The sequence below is a fragment of the Lactuca serriola genome, chromosome 2, assembly GCF_051521515.1.
Source record: "Lactuca serriola cultivar US96UC23 chromosome 2, Lser_US96UC23_V15, whole genome shotgun sequence".
Lineage (NCBI taxonomy): Eukaryota > Viridiplantae > Streptophyta > Magnoliopsida > Asterales > Asteraceae > Lactuca > Lactuca serriola.
Genome location: NC_136409.1, coordinates 42983677 through 43006477, shown reverse-complemented (window position 1 = coordinate 43006477; position 22801 = coordinate 42983677).

Below are 22801 nucleotides of genomic sequence, written 5' to 3'. Positions count from 1 at the left end.
AGCTCCATCCGCTGCTGTCATCGATGATTGTATGTGCTACCGTCGCTGCCGGCCACCATACGCCACCAAGAGGGCGGTTGGGTTATTTTTGCAACCAGGTGTGTGTATGTTGCTTTATTTCCACTGTTGGTGTGTGATGTGTGTGCTTGGGAGGTTTGTTTCGCCGGAAAGCAAGTGCACCACCATGGCAGTCAACCATGGTGGTTGCCACCGGTTATAGCTTTTCTGGCACCACCGGGCACCATAGGGGTGGTTGTGTGTGCGCGCGTGGGTTATTTTTAGTGTGTATGTGTGTATTATCGATTTGTACATTGTAATGGTGCCAAAATAATAATAGAAATCTCGAAACAACCATCGTGAGGTGGTGGCGGTGTGCCTCGTTGTATGGTGACTCGTTTGTGGTGTTTGGATAAGGGACGTAAACCCTATGGGCCCAATAAAGCCCTAATTGACATTAAAGCCCAAACATGTGTCTAATGGGTTTAATGGACCTTAATGGATCTAAGGACTTAGCTAATGGGCATATTTGGCTAAGTTGGGTTGGAAACCTTAATTAGGGTTTGGAAAACCCTAATGCCATGAAACCCTAATTTGGGGTTTATCGGGATTAATTAATGAACTCGTAATATTAATTAATAATCATTGCAATCAAACTAAGTCAACATTGGACTTAATGGATTAAGTCCTTAATGGGTTAACTAGGAAACTTAACCCTAATCATCATTTTATGTGAAACCCTAATTTCACTTAGGTTTATTGTTGGGACTTTCTATTGGGCCTTGATGATTGGGTTATTAATAGGCCATCCAAGATCAAGCAAATGGATTAGAATAATTAATGGGCTTTGTGGTAAGGCCCATATGAGGAGTTGGGCCCAATTTGGAAAATTAGGCTATAGATGGGCCATAGTTTGGGCCTTTATGAGGATGTGATATTGAGCCATTAGAATGTTGAATGTTGGACTGGACTAAATGTTTGGGCCTTATTGTAAGACCTTGTAAGGGTATGGGCCCAATTTGGAAAATTGGGCCATATGATGGGTTTTGACTCATAGTTAAGTTTTGGGCCTATGGCTTGGGCCTTGGGCTTGCATAAAGCCAAGCTTGGGGTAATGTAGTAATTATCCAAAGTATGTACTCATGGTTATGTAGTGGGACCCAATTATTAATTGGGTGTTATTTTTGTGTTGACAGTTCGGGAATCTGTCAGCCAGCAATTGGGGTTGAGTCTGCGGGACTTCAGCAGTGTGGGATTGAGTCTTTGGGACTTCAATAGTGCGAGGTGAGTTACCTTCCAGTAGGGGTGGGTCTAAGGCCACAATGCCGACCCACCAACAGGGGTAGTTGGTAGATAATTGTCTTTGTGATAATTATCTTGGTATGCTTATGAGATATTCTTTTGTGATATGATTATGTGATATGCTATGTGTGTCAGTGGTAGTAGCAGGGAATAGTTCTTCCCTAACTCGGTCATTAGGATCGAAGGGTAGGTCAGTACCCCAGAAATGCCTGACTGTATGATTATATCATGTTGTTATATCATAGTGGTAGGGGTGAAATAGTCCCCGGTTACCGGTTGAAAGATACCGATGGCGGATACCGGTTGAAAGATACCAATGGCAGATACGGGTTGAAAGATACCGATGGTAGATACCGGTTGAAAGATACCGATGGCAATTACCGGTTGAAAGATACCGAAGGGGTATACAGAACCCATGCAATGCTTATCTTATCTTTATGATATGTTAGTATGTGATCAGCATGTTTATGATATGTTAGTATGTGATCAGCATGTTTATGATGTTAGTACGTGATCAGTATGTTTATGGCATATTATTATGTGATAGTGGTAGGGGTGAAATAGTCCCCGGTTACCGGTTGAAAGATATCGATGGCAGTTACCGGTTGAGAGATACCGATGGTGTTATGTGGTATGATGGGGGAACTCACTAAGCTTCCTGCTTACGGTTTACAGTTTTGGTTTTAGGTACTTTGTTTCAAAGGAAAGGAGTCGGCTTGGTCGCAGCACATCACACTATGTTTTCCGCACACGAGATCATTGGGATTATACTCTGATATGGTTTCATAATGTTATATTTTGATTATTCACACTTTAGTTTTATGTAATAACTTAATTAAAAATGAAATTTTTGGCCTTGAATTTTGGGATGTTACAAGTTGGTATCATAGCCTTGGTTTGAGGGATTCGGGCACACTCTTGGGTGTGTCTGGACTCAAACTAAGGACTTAGTATGAAAATTTTCAAAAGTAAAACCATTTTATAAAAAGGAGTTTGAAAAGAATTTGAAAGGAGAAAAGAATTTTGAAAAGAACAAGTTGTGATGCGTGCAATCAACCGGGCTCAAGTAAGTTTTCCCCAAGATACCCAAACATGTTATGACATGTTATGTTATGATATGATTATGAGAATTGCATGCTGGATTAGGGCTAAGGATATAGAAGGATGCCTTATATGCCTATTGTATGTGCTTGTAGACTTGCATGCTAGTATCGATCAGTCAGTGATATGATAGCCTGTTTAGGTTATGCATGATTGTATGAGCCTTTGAATTGCATGTACATATTCCTGATTAGAGGATAGAATGGTTTGATTGGAATATGATGGTTAGATTTTCCATTGTGTGAATGCTGCTTGCTCTGTGCTTTATGGGACTCTTAGTAATGTGAGCTAGTTATATTCATGAAATAGCTAGTTGACATTATGGGGAATCTTTCAACAGCTGAGGACTGGGTGAGTTCGGGAACCTAGGAGAGCCTGTGATATGTTTCGGTGGGTTGGTAGTGAGGTTTAGTGAGACTGGGTGTACCAGTTTGAGGAAGCGACTTAGAGGATTCGGGAGGATTGCTGAGGAAAGTATGGATAGGTGTGGAAGGTAGTATTAGGCCCGTACTGCTGAAAGCACAGGATCCATACTCGAATCAACGAGAGTCTTGGAGAATCTAAGAAGCTTCAGGGAAGATTTCGTGACCCAGTTTGGGGACAGAGGATGTTCCATTTGTTGCAGCTTAGCCATTGGCAAGCGAGATAGTGAGCGTGACAGGGTGTCAGACCCTGAAGGATATGATTTCCAAGAAGTTGCAGATGCGAGATCGATTTGGAGCGCTTTGAGAAGAGAGGTTCGTGCCAGGTGCGTATAGTTGAGGGTCGCGGGAAGAGACCCGTCACCTCCGATCATCGGGTGAAAGGCCAGCAGGGTCGAAGTCGGTGCAATGCGTACGAGAGAGTACACAAGGGAGTTTGTCACTCCACGGGTTTAGGCTGCTATAGGTGTGGCAGGATTGATCATGTCAGCTGGAGGTGATTAGGATTCCTCCATATGTTGCGAGCATGTCATCTTTTACTGCTACTAGATGGATGTTGGGAATACGTATCGCATTGGAATAGTGAGCGAGTTTGGATAAGTCGGATCTCGAGTCAGTTTTCTGCTAGTGTTTGGTTATCAAGGACCGTATATGCCATCCTGCATGCCGAAAGGTCCTTGATAAACCTACAGAGGGACGTACCTTGCGGAGTGGGTTCCGCGCGTACCGTTATCATTTCGAATCCTCGTCGGGATCTATGCAGGAGTATTATTTAGATGATACTTGATCAGGGTTGGAGTGATTGTTCTCCAGTGAAGTCAGCGTTCAGAGGTTCTATCATGGTTCAGATATGGTAGACAATTGTCTATGGATGAACTTTGGAGTTCAAGGAACTACAGTTGCTAGGATAGAACTGGTGACAGGAAAAGGGTAGTGTCAGTCGCGGGTGTTAGATGCATAAGTGGTTGGTCATTGGATGTTCAAGAGAATTGTGTTTTTGCATGGGCTGTGTTCGGTTAGAGTTCAGTGGTACTGCAAGATCGGGAGTGGGAACGAGGATTCGTCAGCTAGAGTAAAGATTAAGGTCTTTAATCGACAGCATGTTAGATGGATTGAGGTGTCAGACTGGATCAGATTTCAAGAGTACTCATCGAGATATTTGAGGATGGGAGATCTCAAGGTTTAATCGGTGATTAAACGCTAGCATTGGCAGGCACAGGTGGTCATCAGTGGGATATTAGAAAGCTAGGAGGATTGGGAATCCTTCAGTTCTCATGTAATGTGAAGACTTAGTCGAATCTAAGTGGGAGGGAGACTTTTATAAAGTTCTCCAAATGTGAGTTTTGGTTGCGCGGGGTGCAATCTCTTGGGCACCTAGACAACTAGAAGGGTATTCTGGTCGACCCGGCCAAGATAGAGGCCTTGAGGCAGTGGGAGATTCCGAGGTCTCCATCTGAGATTCGGAGTTTCCTGGGTCTAGCAGGTTATTACTGGAGATTTATACGGGACTTCTCTGAGATTGCGATTCCTTTGACCCGACTGACTAAGAAGTCGGTGGCCTTTCGTTGGGGGCCTGATCAGCAGGCAGCCTTCGAGACTCTCAGACAGTGGTTGTGCGGGGCACCGATTCTCACCCTGCGAGAGGGTGTAGATGATTTCATGGGTTACTGTGACGCTTTGATCACGGGCATGGGTACGGTACTGATACAATGGGATCACGTGATAGCAAGTTTCGGGAACCAGGTTAGAGTTCCGGTTAGGACTCAAGTTCAGTTGTGTGTTAGGTCGAATGCATGTTCGACCCAATTAGAAAGTGTTGTAAGACTACGGGGGTAGCCGTAGCATCCACTAGCAGTCAGATAGTTTGGAAAGTGTTGTAAGACTATGGGGGTAGCCGTAGCATTCACTACTGGTCAGATAGTTTGGAATGTGTTGTAAGACTACGGTGGTGTCCGTAGCATTCACGAGTGTTCAGTTAGTATGGAAAGTGTTGTAAGACTATGGGGGTAGCCGTAGCATTCACTAGTGGCCAGTTAGTTTGGGGAGTGTTGTAAGTCTGCGGGTGTAGCCGTAGCATTCACTAGTAGCCTGATAGTGACAGAGTGTTGTAAGTCTGCGGGTGTAGTCGTAGCATTCGCTAGATTGGTAGATAGCATGAGTTCGTTGTTAGGACGCGGAAGGAGCAATAGTACCCACCAGTTCGGGTGCAGCAGTCAGGATATGGAAATCCACAGATTGGATTTCGGATTTACTCAAATGGATTAGATCTGGTTAAGCCAGTAATGAGACTGTAGGGGCGTCACTACAGTTATGGGATCAGGAAAGCAATGGACTGTATGAGATTGCTTGTGATTTAAGGCTACCATCGGTTAGGTGGCAATCACTGTTAGCCTTGGATTTGATGATGACGGGATTCAACTCATGGACCCGATCAGTTAGATCAGAAAGTTGTTAGAGCCTCAATGGCTTGATAACTAGTGGCAACTAGTTCTGGAGAAGGATTTCGTTCGAAAGTCGTGTGAGGCGACTAAGTGGGAGTCCCTTGGCTCCACTGCCGGGCCGAAATCCGGTATTTCAGTTGGTTGGTGAACAAATTGAGACCAGGCAAGTCTCGTTAGATTTTGGAAAGCAGCCATGTGGCAACATATTGCTTCAGGCAGTTTAGTATTTGGGCAGTTTCAGTGTTTGGGCAGTCTTAGCATTTGTGTTTCAGGTTGCAAGTACGGACGAAATAGCTGGTTGACTGGGAAGTGACAAGTCACTTCTAGTGGGAACCTTGAACTATCAGAAGTTGAGTAGATAGTTGAGGGACAAACATACTGGACTCGTCGATAATGATTCAGTATGAGTGGTCTGTCATAGAATCAGACCACCTCGAGATAGTAGATTCAGACGAAATAGATGTGATCCTGTTACGAGGAATTCGTTCATATTAAGATATTAGGGCTTTGCGAAGATTTGGTCACAGCTACCCCGGGAAGGCTAGGGTGTGCCCAAAATGGTGACCATGATACTAGAGGGGTTGGGCGAGTAAGGAATGGTAAGAAATGATTTTGAGGACGAAATCAAATTTAAGTGGGGGAGAGTTGTAGCACCCGTTTATTTATTAAGATAAATAAATTAATTAATGAACGAATGGTAGCCTAAAATAAATAATTATATATGTAAGGTGTTAGGTTCGAGGAGTTAATTGCCACATTTTTGGAAGTCGGGGGTTAAAATTGTGAGTTCGGGACTCGTTTTATAAATATCTATGAAGACTGGGGCTCCGTGGTAATTATTTGGATTTAATTTAAAGGAAATGAGGTGAAAGGGGCTTAATATGTCATAATTAAGGTATTGGGGGTTGTTTGGTAAATTTTGTACCTAAGTTGTAAAGGATTTTAATGCTAAGGGTTTAAATGGTAATTATCGGATTCATTTTGAAAGGAAATGTTATGGAGAGGGGCCATTCATGCCATTATGGAGGGAAGTTTGATGAGACACAGTATTTAACTGTTGTATTGCTCTCCGTAACCCTAACCCTAGAGGACCATACAACCGCCACTTCTCTCCATCCTTATGCCCCTCACCGACACCACCACCACCCCTATTTTCCGATCAGCGAATGGCCGCCATTCGAACACCGAGTCTCCACCGCTCTTCACCTCCTTCTTCTTCTACAGTCCCTGCTACGAGACGTTGCATCCACCACCCGCTACCACGCAAGTCGGAGCCGCCCAACCGCCAATGGAAGTCGTAACCACCGTCATGGCATGCGCTGTTGATGCTAGGTTTCGACGACGACGAGACCACCGCCTGCTGCCTTGGTATTAAGCGCCTTCGCAGTGTAGTTGTCAAAGGTGTAACCAAATCGTGAATGTGTCGCCGCCACCTCCCTCGTTCCTGTTGCGTCATCACAGGTCCATTACCGCCGTTAGCCGCTTCTGTGACGCCTTCGAGCTCCATCCGTTGCTGCCATCAATGATTGTATGTGCTATAATCGTTGTCGTCCGCCATACGCCACCAAGAGGGCGGTTGGGTTATTTTTGCAACCGAGTGTGTGTATGTTGCTTTATTTCCACTGTTGGTGTGTGATGTGTGTGCTTGGGAGGTTTGTTTCGCCGGAAAGCAAGTGCACCACCATGGTGGTTGCCGCCGGTTATAGCTTTTCTAGCACCACCGGCCACCATAGGGGTGGTTGTGTGTGTGCGTGGGTTATTTTTAGTGTGTATGTGTGTGTTTATTATCGAGTTTTACATTGTAATGGTGCCAAAATAATAATAGAAATCTCGAAACCACCACCGTAAGGTGGTGGCTGCCGCCACCGGCCGCCGTTGTCGGGTGGCGGTGTGCCTCGTTGTATGGTGACTCATTTGTGGTGTTTGGACAAGGGACGTAAACCCTATGGGCCCAATGAAGCCCTAATTTACATTAAAGCCCAAACATGTGTCTAATGGGTTTAATGGACCCTAATGGATCTAAGGACTTAGCTAATGGGTCTATTGGGTTAAGTTGGGTTGGAAACCCTAATTAGGTTTTGGAAAACCCTAATGCCATGAAACCCTAATTTGGGGTTTATCGGGATTAATTAATGAACTCGTAATATTAACTAATAATCATTGCAATCAACCTAAGTCAACACTGGACTTAATGGATTGAGTCCTTAATGGGTTAAGTAGGAAACTTAACCCTAATCATCATTTTATGTGAAACCCTAATTTCACTTGGGTTTATTGTTGGGCCTTTCTATTGGGCCTTGATGATTGGGTTATTAATGGGCCATCCAAGATCAAGCAAATGGACTAGAATAATTAATGGGCTTTGTGGTAAGCCCCATATGAGGAGTTGGGCCCAATTTGGAAAATTGGGCCATAGATGGGCCATCGTTTGGGCCTTTATGAGTATGTGATATTGAGCCATTAGAATGTTGAATGTTGGACTGGACTAAATGGTTGGGCCTTATGGTAAGACCTTGTAAGGGTGTGGGCCCAATTTGGAAAATTGGGGCATATGATGGGTTTTGACTCATAGTTAACTTTTGGGCCTATGGCTTGGGCATTGGGCTTGCATAAAGCCAAGCTTAGGGTAATGTAGTAATTATTCAAAGTATGTACTCATGGTTATGTAGTGGGACCCAATTATTAATTGGGTGTTATTTTGGTGTTGACAGTTCGGGAATCTGTCAGCCAGCAGCTGTGGTTGAGTCTGCGGGACTTCAGCAGTGTGAGATTGAGTCTTCGGGACTTCAACAGTGCGAGGTGAGTTACCTTCCAGTAGGGGTGGGTCTAAGGCCACAATGTCGGCCCACCAACAGGGGTAGTTGGTAGATAATTGTCTTTGTGATAATTATCTTGGTATGCTTATGTGATATGCTTATGAGATATTCTTATGTGATATGATTATGGGATATGCTATGTGTGTCAGTGGTAGTAGCAGGGAATAGTTCTTCCCTAACTCGTTCATTAGGATCAAAGGGTAGGTCAGTACCCCAGAAATGCCTAACTGTATGATTATATCATGTTGTTATATCATAGTGGTAGGGGTGAAATAGTCCCCAGTTACCGGTTGAAAGATACCGATGGCAGATACCGGTTGAAAGATACCGATGGCAGTTACCGGTTGAAAGATACCGAAGGGGTATACAGAACCCATGCAATGCTTATCTTATCTTTATGATATGTTAGTATGTGATCAGCATGTTTATGATATGTTAGTATGTGATCAGCATGTTTATGATGTTAGTACGTGATTAGTATGTTTATGGCATATTATTATGTGATAGTGGTAGGGGTGAAATAGTCCCCGGTTAACGGTTGAAAGATACCAATGGCGGTTACCGGTTGAGAGATACCGATGGTGTTATGTGGTATGTGGTATGATGAGGGAACTCACTAAGCTTCCTGTTTACGGTTTACAGTTTTTGTTTCAGGTACTTTGTTTCAAAGGAAAGGAGTCGGCTTGGTCGCAGCGCATCACACTATGTTTTCCGCACACGAGATCCTTGGGATTATACTCTGATATGGTTTCATAATGTTATATTTTGATTATTCACACTTTAGTTTTATGTAATAACCTAATTAAAAATGAAATTTTTGGCCTTGAATTTTAGGATGTTACAGTTTATCAGGATTGTTCATCGTGTTTTTGGGAGCCTCTTCATATTTGAGTGTGTGTGTGTTTGTTCAGAACACGAACCCTGATCTGGATGTGTGTGTGATTTCGTTTTTTGATAGATTTTCCATAAATGATTTATTCAGATTTGAGTGTGTGTGTGTGTATATGTGGGTTAGATCAGGACACGATCCTAGGCTCAAGAAATTGATTCAGGTTTGCTTAAGAACACTATGGCCAGAGGTTGTAGATGTTGAATAGTGATCTGATGGAAAATCATGAGTGTTGGAGTTTTGAGTTTGCCGGAAAAATCAGGAACACCGGAAAAGATGACTAGAGCTGTCAAATACGTTGGAAATCGGCTAAACAACCAGATCTACTTGAAGGAGACAAAAAATATTAGGTCTTTAAGCTCCATTTTTTTAATATGAAGATCTGGAAAGGCTAAAAAGGATGAATGAGAGGTTTTTCATATGTTTTCTTTGGATAGAAGCTTAAATCTAGGTCTTTGAGCCCCTAATCTACATTTTTTAAAGACAATAAGATCTTTGTCGGACTAGAAGTAGAGGGCTACACAAACCACCAAGTAGTTCTTCCTCCTCCGCCACCTCTCATCACCGAAAACTAACATCACTCACCCGTTTCTTTCCATGTATATGCATCTCATCTTCCTACATTCTATTTCTACTGAAATCGTTCTCATAGGTTTCAGAAAAAATGATTAAAGATGCATCTAAATCGTCTTGCAATTCAGGGTTCCGATTGAAGATCCAACCACCTCAATACGGTACACCTTGATCTTCATGAGGTCATCGGACATGGATTAGTTGGAAATCAGAAAAAGATTTTTGCATAAAAACTTGGTTGATTTTAGCCTCTCAGTGGTGGTTTCCATTGGTTGGAGTAGGTGGTGCTAATGTTGGATTTGATTTTAGATTTATCAGGTGGGATAGAGATAGTATATGGGAAGAGATAATGGAGTAAAGGACCCATATTTTTTATTTTTAATTAGAACAAATTAATAAAAAATTGAAAAATAAATTTTAAGGACATTATAGCCATTTCATATTTGGCACAAACTTCCAACATAATAAAACCAAAACTTAGGGATTGTTCGAGTGCAAAACAAAAGATAGGGGCCAAACACAAATATTTTGCAAACCACATGGACAATATCAATAAATTGTTCTTATTATTATTACTATTATTTTTTTGGATTGTGTTTAAAAACAGTTTTGTTAAAAATACTTATTAGCTTATAAAAGAATAAAATGTGATTTTTAAAATAAATTTAAATTCATTTATATGATGATAAAAAGCTATAAGTTTTAAGATTTTTTTAGCATTTATCAAAGAGAAATTAAATATCCTCTTACTTTTCTTCCTACTTATCTTTCTACATATGTGAAATGATGACAATTGACTTAAAATATTATTAATTTTAACAAAATGTAACACTTGTCATCATTTCATATGGATAGGAAGATAAATAGGAAGAAAAAGAAGGATGTTTAATTTCTCTTTATCAAAATACTAGGCGAATGCCTGCATGTTGCGCGAAAAACACTTATATAGTTGAAGTCTTTACAAATATATGTTTTTTTTTAAATATAATAATAATGTTGTTGTTAAATTTGATATCATAATTCGTATACTAAATTGATATAATATATTGTTTATTTTGAATTATATGATAATATATATACATCTATTATAATTGCATAATCTCAATAGTTTGAATAACTTATATCCGTGAATTACATGTGAATAAACTTAAATATAATATATATGGTTTAATGTTATTTATAGTTGTTATTATTGTTAATTAATTTTTTAAAATTTATTTGCTTAATGTTTTAATATCTATCATTAGAATTATTTAAAACATCAAACATTGTTTTTTTATTTTAAATGTAACAATATAATCATTTATATAGAGTTATTTTTAACTATTGTTACTGTAAGTTATTTTAAGCTACTTATTTGAAAACTTTTAACGATTATAAAAATATATTTAGGAAATATTTTAGTTAAATTGAGATTACATTTTAGTTTTTGCATTAATCACTTTTAACTATTTAGAAAATATTCTTTGGTTTTTATAGTGGAAATGAAATTTATATTTAAGTTGACACTGTAATGTTATATTTAAATTAATAATTTAAGTATTTTTCTCCAAACTGTTCAAAAGTTGTAGCTTTAAAGTGATGATGGTTTACATACAATGTAACACCCAAAAAAAATTTCAAATAATTTTTCACGTTTTAAAAACACACTTCCATTCATAATCGTTATAAAAATATCATTGTATCACATAATAATCCATAAACATAACATCCCAAGATCAAATGCATAAAACTCCCCGTGTGTGTACTGATCAAGCCGGTGCCTTCCCGCGATCCTCACTGGTACCTGAAACACATAACACAACACTGTAAGCATAAATGCTTAGTGAGTTCCACAAAATACCACACACACCACATATTAGCCACTCGAGGCTATAACTCTGTTTGACCCTCTGTCAATGTGTCTCAGTGGAACCCTCCAGTCCCATAACTCTATGGGCCCTAACTCTGTGGACCTTCCGGTCCTAACTCTGAAAACTCTATAACATACATAGCATAAATCACATAGAAATCACATCATGCAAAAGCATACAAAATACCCTGTCACATAACTCTAATTACCACTCTAGGTAAAGTATAATGAGAAGACTCACCTCGGGTAACACTGTAATAATCTGGTCTAGCCTCTGCCTAATTATACGAAATAAATACTCTTAATCAATACATCTCTCAAGGCTAGACTATTCTCTCTCTTAGTAATTCTCAGAAGGGTAAAATACCATTTTACCCCTCAAAGACCCTAAAGTTGACCAAACCTTAAAAGTCAACAAAAGTCAACTCTCTGGGCTACGCTGTGCGTAACTAACATGTACGTTGGGCGTACCCGGCGTCCTCACAGAAACGGGGTGCGCGACCCCTTACGGCGCGCCTACTGGGATTACGCCCCGCATAACTCTCAATTTTAGACTCTAAGCTCTTGAGGTCTTAAACAGTTAAGACCCACGTCCAACATCTAGATCTGACCATTTCTAAGCCTCTAAATCCATAAAGTTGGTGACTTTAAGCCTTTGCATGGATGGACAAGGCACTAACACCCATAACATTACATTTCCCAACTCTAGAAAGCTCATAACTCAAGCATGACCTCATAACAACGACCAGATGGAAACTTTATGGATTTATAACACAACTATCACTGAAATGGGACAGATCTAGGTCCATAGAGAACATTACACTCATAAAGTCTCCACCTTTGGGACTTTTAACCCTAGAAATGGTCCAAGCACTCATCAAACCAAATAAAGAGGAAAGTTTTGAATTTTATACCTCTAGATGAAGCTCCTTTCTCTGTAGATCTCAGATCCAAACTTGCACTTCAATCCTTAGCCTCCACAAGCTCTTCTCCTTCTTCTTCACTAACACACCAAGACACTTTTAGCTCCAAAACACACACACTCAAGCTAATAACGATGGAAGGCTCTCTCTTAGGGTTTCACTCACTGATATGGAGGCTGGGAAATGAGCCTTAGCATCCTTTAAATAGTGCACACGCCAAACATTTAGGGTTTGCATCTGGACCCGTTACGCCCAACGTAACCCTGGGTAAGCCCAGCGTACCCAGGCGAGTCTGCGTCCAACTTAAGCGCATGAGTACGCGCAGCGTACCCCGGTATGCCCAGCATACTCATGTGCTACAAGAACTCACTCAAGGACTAATCTTGACCATATAAGAAAAAGGAAGGGCTAAATAGCTTACCTGAATTTCGGGATGTTACATACAACAACATTTTAAATCTAATAAATTAAGTATAATATGTTAAAAGTTAAAGACATAAATTTATAAGTAGAAGTAAATATATTATTTTAAAATTAAAATTTAGTTTATTTATGATTACACTTTAGGTTTGATATTTATTTAACCTTATTAACCAACTTATAATCATTATCAGAAAGACACTACAATTTATCACATTTAACTATTTACAAAATATTTTTTTGGTTGTTTAACGTAAACTGCAATTTATATTTAAGTTGACCCTGTAATGTTATATTTAAATTAATAATTTAAGTATTTTATACAAATTGTTCCAAAATTGTATCTTTAAAATGATAATGGTTTATATCCAACAATATATTAACACTAAGTAGAAGTAAAGATATTATTTTAATATTGAAATTTAGTTTATATATAATTACACTTTAGGTTTAATATTTATTTAACCTTATTAACCAATTATAATTATTATTAGAAAAAATTGAAAAGTCATGGGAGTTTCAAATGAATGTGGTGAAAGGAAAAATGCATGGGAGTTTCAAATGCATGAGATTCAAGGAAAAATGTTAGGTTTATAAGATATATAGATATAGATATAGATATAGATATAGACTAGTCCATCATACAGTAAGACAAATGACATACATTGTACTCAATTGTTTCCAAGTAACAGTCTCATTTTTAATGGATAAATTGTAACATCCCAAAAATATTGATAAAAATTCATTTTTAAACTCATCAAACCCATATATTATATGTCTTAAAACTATCATAATACAAATGTATCAAAGTCATCAGAGTAAAATGATCATCGATGCATAAATCATGAGGGGATGTGCAGTCAAGATGGGTCCTTCCCCTTGGAACTGGAAGTACCTGAAAATGTTTAAACCACAAAATATAAGCACAATGCTTAGTGAGTTCCCCAGAAATACGAAATACCATACATTTAATTCCATGGGCTACCCCCATGGTCTTTCATATAAGTGTCATGGGCTACTCCTATGGTCTTTCATACCATTGTCATAGGCTGCCCCCATGGTCTTCCCTTGCAGTGCCTTAGCTACCCCGAGGTCTTATACACAAGTTTCATGGGCTACCCCTATGGTCTTTCATAAAAATGTCACGAGCTACCCTCTTGATCTTCCATGCAAGTACCATAAAGACAACTAGCATTCTACATAGTATTGTGAGAAGACTCACGTTGCAAATACAGTCAAAAGTCAATGGTTCGGACAATCAGGAAATAGGTGCTACACGCCACCTAGATAACCACACAAGATGAATCATTAGTCTACCTATCAAAACTAACAATTTGACCAAAAGTCAATTAGGTCAAAAATCAACCCTTAAAGTCCACAACCAGATTCAAAGTCAAAATTGCCAACAGCAAGCCTCCACGTCGTGGCCTTCCATTGGCCATGTCGTGGGCACAAAAAAAAAACAGTCGTTTAATCCCCAGTCGCCACGTTGTGGCAACCCAAGGCCACGTCATAGGAACAAGTCTGAACAACTTGATCAGGTTAAGTTGCATTCTGCCAATTCCAAGGGCTCCAAATCCCAAATTTGCTCCTTCCCAAGTTCATGATGGATAAAGTTTCCAACTTTATCCATTAAGACAAGATCTCTAAGCCTAGATCCCTAAACACTTAAAGAAGTAAAGACCTAGCCATTAATCCCTTAATCACTAAATACTTTCCCTTAAACTTTCCAAAAGGTTTTCCTTCACCTAATGGATCATGAAGATTAGTGCTTTATAGACATGCATATCCAATGCATGTCTCTTCCATTTTAGGTCAAAAATGTGGATGAAAAGGGCTCAAATGCATGCATGATTTCCAAACCACAACAAACTTCTAGATCTATGAGATATAATGATCTTGGGACTGACAAAAATCATAAAGTTGCAAACTGTATCTCTTAGCTTCACTCAAAAACCACAAAATGTTGGGTGTTATTTAAAAACTAGTTTCAAAAACTACAAATAATGGCAAACGGAAGAATTGAGTTTTATAAATAACATAAACACTTTATCATCCACCACGGATCATCTTGAAAGTAGTAGAATGATTTAAAGCACAACCATAGAAGAAAAAAGAAGCAACAACCTTTGATGAACTTTAGGTCCTCTAGGGGAGGCTTGAATGTTGAAGAAGATGGATGAACCAAAACAGACACCAACAATGTGTCAACTTGATGTAATGCTAGTTACAACTCTTAAGCTTTAAGTCAAAACAAGATTATGACTTAAAGAGAGGATGCAAGAAACTATTATCTTCAAAGTGCAAGACCTGAGAGAATATAGAGAAGGAAGCAAGAGCTCTCAGCTTTTACATGGAAGAGTGACACACAAATGAATCCACTCTCCATTCTTTAAAGTAGAATGTTAATCCAAGAGTCCTTAACCATTGAGCACTTTAGACAACCTTGTCCTCATGCATGCACCATGCTTTGACTTATGTTGATTAAATAAGTAAGGAAACCATGCTTCTCTTTTCCCCTTAGTATGGCCGACCATATGTGGGAGAAAAGAAAAGAAGATTTTATATTTTATAAACTCAAAGTTTATAAGATATAAACCTTGTCTTTTCCTAAAAGACAAAAGGCTTTCCAAGTCCAAAATATTGTACATGACTTATTAATTCATACCTTATGAAATAATGTGTTACTTGTATTGTAAAATAATTATTTCCATGAAATAAATATTTTTCTCATTTTATTATAAGAGTTTATGAATATTTATAAAATCAATTTCTAATAAATAATCAATTGTATCAAGTTGTTGTTAGTGTGACCCTTAGGATTAAATGTTATTTAGTAGTATCATTTTAATATGATTCGTGAGCAAACTTGATCTTTCACAAAAGGGTGCTAACATGAAAGATAACCTTAGATCCACTAAGAAGAAACTAAAAGATTAGATCAAGAGTCCTTACAAATGGTCCAACAAGGTGTTTCCGAAAATTGGGGAGTATTGCTAGCTTGCTTCTTGCTCCAAGCCTTCCTCTACTTCCTTTAAAATGCACTAAAACACTAAGGGCGTGTTCGGCACGGAGCGTTTTGGAGCATTTGGGAGCTTCTAGCTTCTAGCGTTTGACAAAACGCTCCGTTTAAAACAAAAAGTCTCGTTTGGCACTACAAGATTCTAGCGTTTAGTTTAATCAAAACGATTCAAATCCAAAAGCTACTTCATGTAGCATTTAATAAAACGCTACAAGCTACAAGCTACCCGCTACCTACTACAAGCTACCCGCTACTAGCTAGTTTTGCCGAACGCCCTAAAGAGAGCTCAATAGTCACCAAAAGGATCACCAAAAGGAATTAGGGATATGGTTATGAGGTTTGAGAGTGATGGAGGCTGAAGGTAAAAAAAACTCTAGCCCATACTTTCCTTTAAATACCAAAAAATAGGGTTTTCTGGTTAGATGGTCGCCACATCATGGCCAACATGCAGTCACGCCGTGGGAACCAACTTAAGAATCCATAAACATTCCAAATATGACACGTCGTGGTGGTGCCTCCAACACCCCATAACAATTAGACTCAAACTTTTTAAATTACATAATTAAAATAGAAATACCTCAAGGAACATTCCAAATATTCCTACCTACCCCTAGCTGAGTTTTCCTACAACAATAACTACCATTCTACTATCGGTGTACCGCTTTCTGAGCTTCTTTATGCGAGGAAGTGTCGACACCGATTTTCTGGGGAGTGGTCGGCCATAGAGTTATGGGTAGGGACAAGGTAGTTCTTCAGAATACAGATCTTATCGAATAGATTAGACACAGATTGCAGACAACCCAGATCCGACAAAAGAGTTATGATGGCCGGAGACGATCGGACCTCAAGTTCCAGGTGGGGGATTTAGTGCTTCTGAAGGTGTCACCATGGAAAGGTGTCATCCGGTTTCGGAAGCGGGGAAAGCTAGGCCCCCGTTTCATCGGCCCTTTTAGGGTTATCTCCCGAGTGGGCAAGGTCGCACAACAACTGGATTTATGTAACATCCCAAAAATCTGTAACAACGTAAACTTTCAAAACAATTTTTCTTTTTAAAAACATACTTCCATTCATAAAATATCACATAAATCCATTGTATCACATGATGTCAAAGTAAAACAAATCCCAAGATCTAAAATACATAAATGCTCCCAATGTGTACGGATCATGTTGGCGCCTTCCCACCGTCCTCACAAGTACTGAAACACATAACACACAACACTGTAAGCATAAATGCTAAGTGAGTTCCCCAAAATACCATATACAAAACATATTAGCCACTCGAGGCTATAACTCTATGGAACCTCTGGTCCTAACTCTGTGGACCCTCTGGTCCTAACTCTGTGGACCTTCCGGTCCTAACTCTGTACACTCTGGAACACACACAGCATAAATCACATAGAAATAATGCAGTGCATCATAATCATATAAATATCATACAAGATACTCTGTCACATAACTCTAATTACCACTCTAGGTAAAGTATAGTGAGAAGACTCACCTCGGGTAACTCGGTAAATCTCGAACTCAGAAATACTGATCTAGCCTCCGCCTAATCACATAAAATAATTATTCTAATTGATACGACTCTCAAAGGCTAGGTTATTCCCTCTCTAAGTTCTCTCAAAAGGGTAAAAGATCATTTTACCCTTCCAATGGCTCAAAAGTCCAAACATTGACTAGACCCTAAAAGTCAACAAAAGTCAACTCTAGTCAACGGTCAAACTTTGACCAGACTCGTCGAGTGCATATGGGTGACTCGGCGAGTCCATGAGGGTCCTCTGAGTCCTTCTAAGACTCACTTGGCACGTCAAGTCATCCTCCACTCGACAGGTTACTTCTGTCATGAATCGCAGGGCAACCCCGACTCGACTCGTTGAGTCCTCTTATGAACTCGGCGAGTTGCTTCCATCGCAACACTCAAATGACCTTCTGAGGTCAGATCTGCTTCTCTATCCTATAGATCTGACCTTCCCATACCCAATAATCATGTAAAGGTCCGACCTTTACGTTCATGCAACACACATAGGGCTCCTTTTGATGAATTCACTTCTAAAATGGCAACATAAGTTCATTTCTTCCATGGAACAACATAAATCATGAATGATAAGGCTCTCTGGACCTCTAAAGGTCCAGATCTAGAGTATAACACTCAAAGGTACAACATACTCATCAATTCAAGCAAAACAGAAGAAGGGCTCGAATTACTACCTCAACAATGGAGATCCAAGCTTGAAAACAACAAAATAGCAACCCCTTTGACCTTCTCTTGTTGGAACCACCTTCTTCTTGCAAAACAACACCAACAATGGATCAAAATAGCTTTCTCTCACACACAACTCGCTGAAGCTCTCTAGGGTTTCTCTCTCTGGACTGGTAGCCGCAAATGAGGGCTATAAGGACCCTTAAATAGGGCACAGACCAAAATATTTAGGGTTTCTGCCGCCAGCACGGACTCGTCGAGTCCATTCATTAATCCAGTCAGTGAATCACGATCCTACTCGACGATTCTAGGCATCAACTCGTCGAGTCCCTCTCTTTAACTCAAAATAAATGATTAAAATAGAATACCTGGGAATCCGGATGTTACAGTTCTCCCCCACGATAATCAGACTTCGTCCTCGAAGTCTCGCTCTGCAAATAATTCTGGATGCTGCTCTCGCATCTCCAACTCTGGCTCCCAAGTCAGCTCGGACCCTTTCCGATGTTGCCAATGGACCTGAACCAGGGGCACCTCCTTGTTCCTCAGAACCTTGACCTTTCGATCCTGGATCGTGATCGGTCTCTCAACATAATTCAGGCTCGCATCCACCTGAATATCCTCCAGTGGCACCACCGCCGACTCGTCAGCTATACACTTCCTCAACCTAGACACGTGGAAGGTATCATGTATTTGGCTCATCTCCGCAGGTAGCTCCAAACGATACGCTACTCTGCCCACCCCCGCGGTCACCCGGAACGGACCAATGTACCGGGGCTCTAGCTTTCCCCTCTTCCTAAATCAGATCACTCCTTTCCAAGGAGATACCATCAGGAGAATGAAGTCTCCCACCTGGAACCGAGCTCGGATCGTCGCCTATCCGCATAACTCTTCTGGCGACTCTGAGATGACAACAATCTCTGTCTGACCTGTTGTATCTGCTCTGTCGTCTGAAGCACTATCTCAGTGCTACCCATCACTCGCATCCCTACCTCTCCCCAGCAGATGGGAGTCCGACACCTCCTCCCATACAACAACTCAAAGGGAGGCATGTCAATAATCGAATGGTGGCTGTTGTTATAGGAAAACTCAGCCAACGACATATACGTCTCCCTACTTCCTCCGAAGTCCAACACACATGCTCGAAGCATGTCCTCGAGTGTCTGAATCGTCCGCTCACTCTGTCCGTCCTTCTGTGGGTGGTAGGCGGTACTGAAATGCAACCTAGTACCCAACTCTTCATGGAACTTCTTTCAAAACCTGGAAGTGAAGCGCACATCTCGATCTAACACAATCGATATCGGTACTCCATGCCACCATACAACCTCTCTCACATACAACTTTTCTAGCCTCTCTGCGGAAGAGCTCTCACTGATAGCAAGGAATTGAGCACTCTTCGTCAGCCAGTCAACGATCACCCAAATTGCATCGACACCCCTCGCGGTCCTCGACACTTTGGTGATAAAATCCATAGAAATCTATTCCCACTTCCACTGGGGAACCTCAAGTGGTTGCAACTTTCCATGCGGACGCTGGTGCTCGGCCTTAACCCTGCGACAGGTCAAGCACCTCTGAACAAACCACGCAACATCCCTCTTCATACAGGGCCACCAATAGTCTCTCTTCAGGTCCAAAAACATCTTAGTGTCTCAAATATCGATGCGTCACAATACACCATAAAATCCTGCATTCCCTTCGGAAGGGCTAACACCGGGGCTTCTCATAATCTCTGGCAGACTGTCTCAAATGAGGCATGTTGCTCAGGACCCCAACTAAAAGCCACGCCCTTCCGGGTCAACCTGGTGAGAGGAACGGAAATCTTGGAGAAATCCCTAATAAATCTCCGATAATAGCCGGCCAACCCCAGAAAACTCCTAATCTCGTTGGGGGATCTCAGCACCTCCCATCTCATCACCGCCTCAATCTTGGCCGGATCGACCAATATCCCATTCTGATTAACGAGATGCCCCAAGAACTGGACCTCTCATAACCAGAAATCACACTTTGGCGTAAAGCCTCTCCGATCTAAAAACTCCAAGAATCTCTCTCAAATTCTCCTCGTGATGCTCTCTGGATCTCGAGTACACCAATATATCGTCGATGAACACGATCACTGATCGATCCAACATCGGCCTGCACACACGGTTCATGAGATCCATGAATGTTGTCGGTGCATTGATGAGCCCAAAAGGCATCACCACGAATTCGTAATGCCCATAACGAGTCATAAATGTTGTCTTCTGGATATCCTCATCGCGCACTTTCATATGATAATATTCAGACCTCAAGTCGATCTTGGAGAACCAAGACGCTCCCTACAACTGATCGAACATATCATCGATCCTCGGTAAGGGGTAACGGTTCTTGATCGTCAACTTGTTCAACTCCCAGTAATCAATGCACATCCGGTGTGAACCATCCTTTTTCTTGACAAGAAGGATCGGCGTTCCCCACGGAGAGCTACTCGGTCGAATAAACCACTTCCCCAGCAGCTCCTGAAGCTACGAGGATAACTCTTGCATCTCTGGCGACGCAAGATGATAGGGTGCCTTGCCAATAGGCGCCGCTCCCAGAACTAAATCGATGCGAAACTCCACCTGCCTCTTAGGAGGCACACCCGACAACTCCTCAGGGAAAATGTTCGGGAACTCTCGCACTATCGGTACATCATCAACCGAACTTGGCCTCTCCGCGGCCACTCGTGTGTCCATCACATAGGCCACAAACCCACTACAGCCCTGCTGTAGACTCTGCCTCGCCCTAGAAGCCGAACAGAACGCTGACCCACAACGGGTACCCTCGTCGTACACCGTAAGTACTCCTCCACTAGGGTCTCGTATGGTCACCAGCTGTCGCTCGCAGTCGATAACCGCTCCAAATATGCTCAACCAGTCCATGCCCACAATGACACAGACATCCCCCATCGCAATAGGAACCAGATCAATCAGGAACTCAACACCTAAGATCTCGAGTACACATCCTCGAATCACATCAGTGGCATACACCGCTCGCTCGTCAGCTATGAAAACTCGTAGAGGTCGACTCATCGCCTCTCGATGGATACTGATGTGTTGGCTAAAGGCTAACGACATAAAAGATCGACTCGCACCCGAGTCAAATAACACCAAACCAGGTATAGAACTCACAAGAAAAGTACCTACGTATATCAATATATAAGCACAATATCTCAACTCAATATAAATAAATGAAAGAATACATACCAGCCACGACATCGGGTGCTGCACGGACCTCCTCTACGATCAACTGGAAGGCTCTCCCTCGTGCCTTCGGTGCCTTGGCTTTCACTGGCCAACCCTCAGTAGCTCATACGGCAACAGGGGTAGATCCCTGCGGTGATCCCTGTGCCGACCCCCGCAGCTGTGGACACTCGGCCTTCCGGTGTCCAGTCTGGTTGCAGTGAAAACAAACTACAAATCCCTTGGGGAAATCCTTGGCCATGTGCCCCTCCTTGCCACACTTGTAGCAAGACCCTGCTCGACAGATCCCCTCATGACTCTTGCCGTACTTCCCACAAGTGAGGCCCTTCTGGTTCCCTTATCTCGAATCGGCGGGCTTCGCCCGCCTGGATGGCGGCTGGGACTGAGCCGGTCGCGGATCCCTCCCCTGAGACTCCGCCTCCTCCCTAGCCTGAGTCTCAAGCTCAATCTCCTTCTTCCGAGCATTTTTCTGAAGATCGGCAAATGTCTGGTACGACGAGTTTGCCACAAATTCGCGGATGTCTCTCCTCAAAATGCTCAGATATCGACTCATGCGTGCCTGCTCGGAAGACACATGCTCAGGGCAGAACATCACCCTCTCGTGAAACATCTTGGTGATCACAGTAACAGATTCAGTACCCTGCTTGAGGGTTAGGAATTCTTGGGCCAACCGTTCCCTTTCCACTGGAAGAATGTACTCATCATGAAACATAGCGGTGAACCTCTCCCAGATCACCGCAACAAGCTCTGTAGAAGTGAAATGCGCCGTCACAAACTTCCACCAGTCCTTCGCCCCCAGGCGAAGCTGGTTGAGCGCGAACCAAACTCTCAGATGCTCCAAACATGAACACGTGTAGAAGCATCCCTCGATGTTAGAAATCCATCTCATCGCAGCAATCGGATCCTGCGTCCCATCAAACTCCGGTAGCTTGGTGTTGCTGAACTCTCGGAACAACAACGAATCTCCACCTTGAGGTCTAGCAGCAGTAACAACTGCGGTAGCTGCAGTGGCTGCAGCCTCAGTAACTGCTGCATATCTCTCGTCAAATGTCTCAATCAAAGTGGTCTTGATAGACCCAAACATTTCCAGAATCTCTGCGCGGATAGCCGCAGCCACCTCATCGTGGATCATCTGACGAAGCTCCTCGTCACTCATGCCGCTGGTCTCTAGTCTGTGGCGTGTCCCAACCATGATGTCTCTGAAATGCAACATAAAAATATCAAAGACTCGCTCGAGCATACTCGCACTCGATAACTCAACCCTACTTGCTCCTCAGTACCCTAAGGATTCTTACTTGGACTACGCACTGATCCGTTGTTTACAGTACTACGGTCCCTTATACTACCGTCCACACCGCATTAGTATTCACTCCAAGTCCTCCTCCTAGGATCCCAGATCACACGTACTCTAATCTCACTACGTATAGGCTACTCTCCAGCAGAACTCTCATACGCTCCTCGCTGCTACCTATTCACTCTAAGGCATCTCAGAGCAGCAGTAATCTCCTAGGCTAAGGCATCACAAATCAGGCCACTCTAGTCCTAATATGAATACCTAGCCCACACTAGCATTCATAACATATCATATAATATCATATAACACCTAATGTAAGGGTATTTTGGGAAAT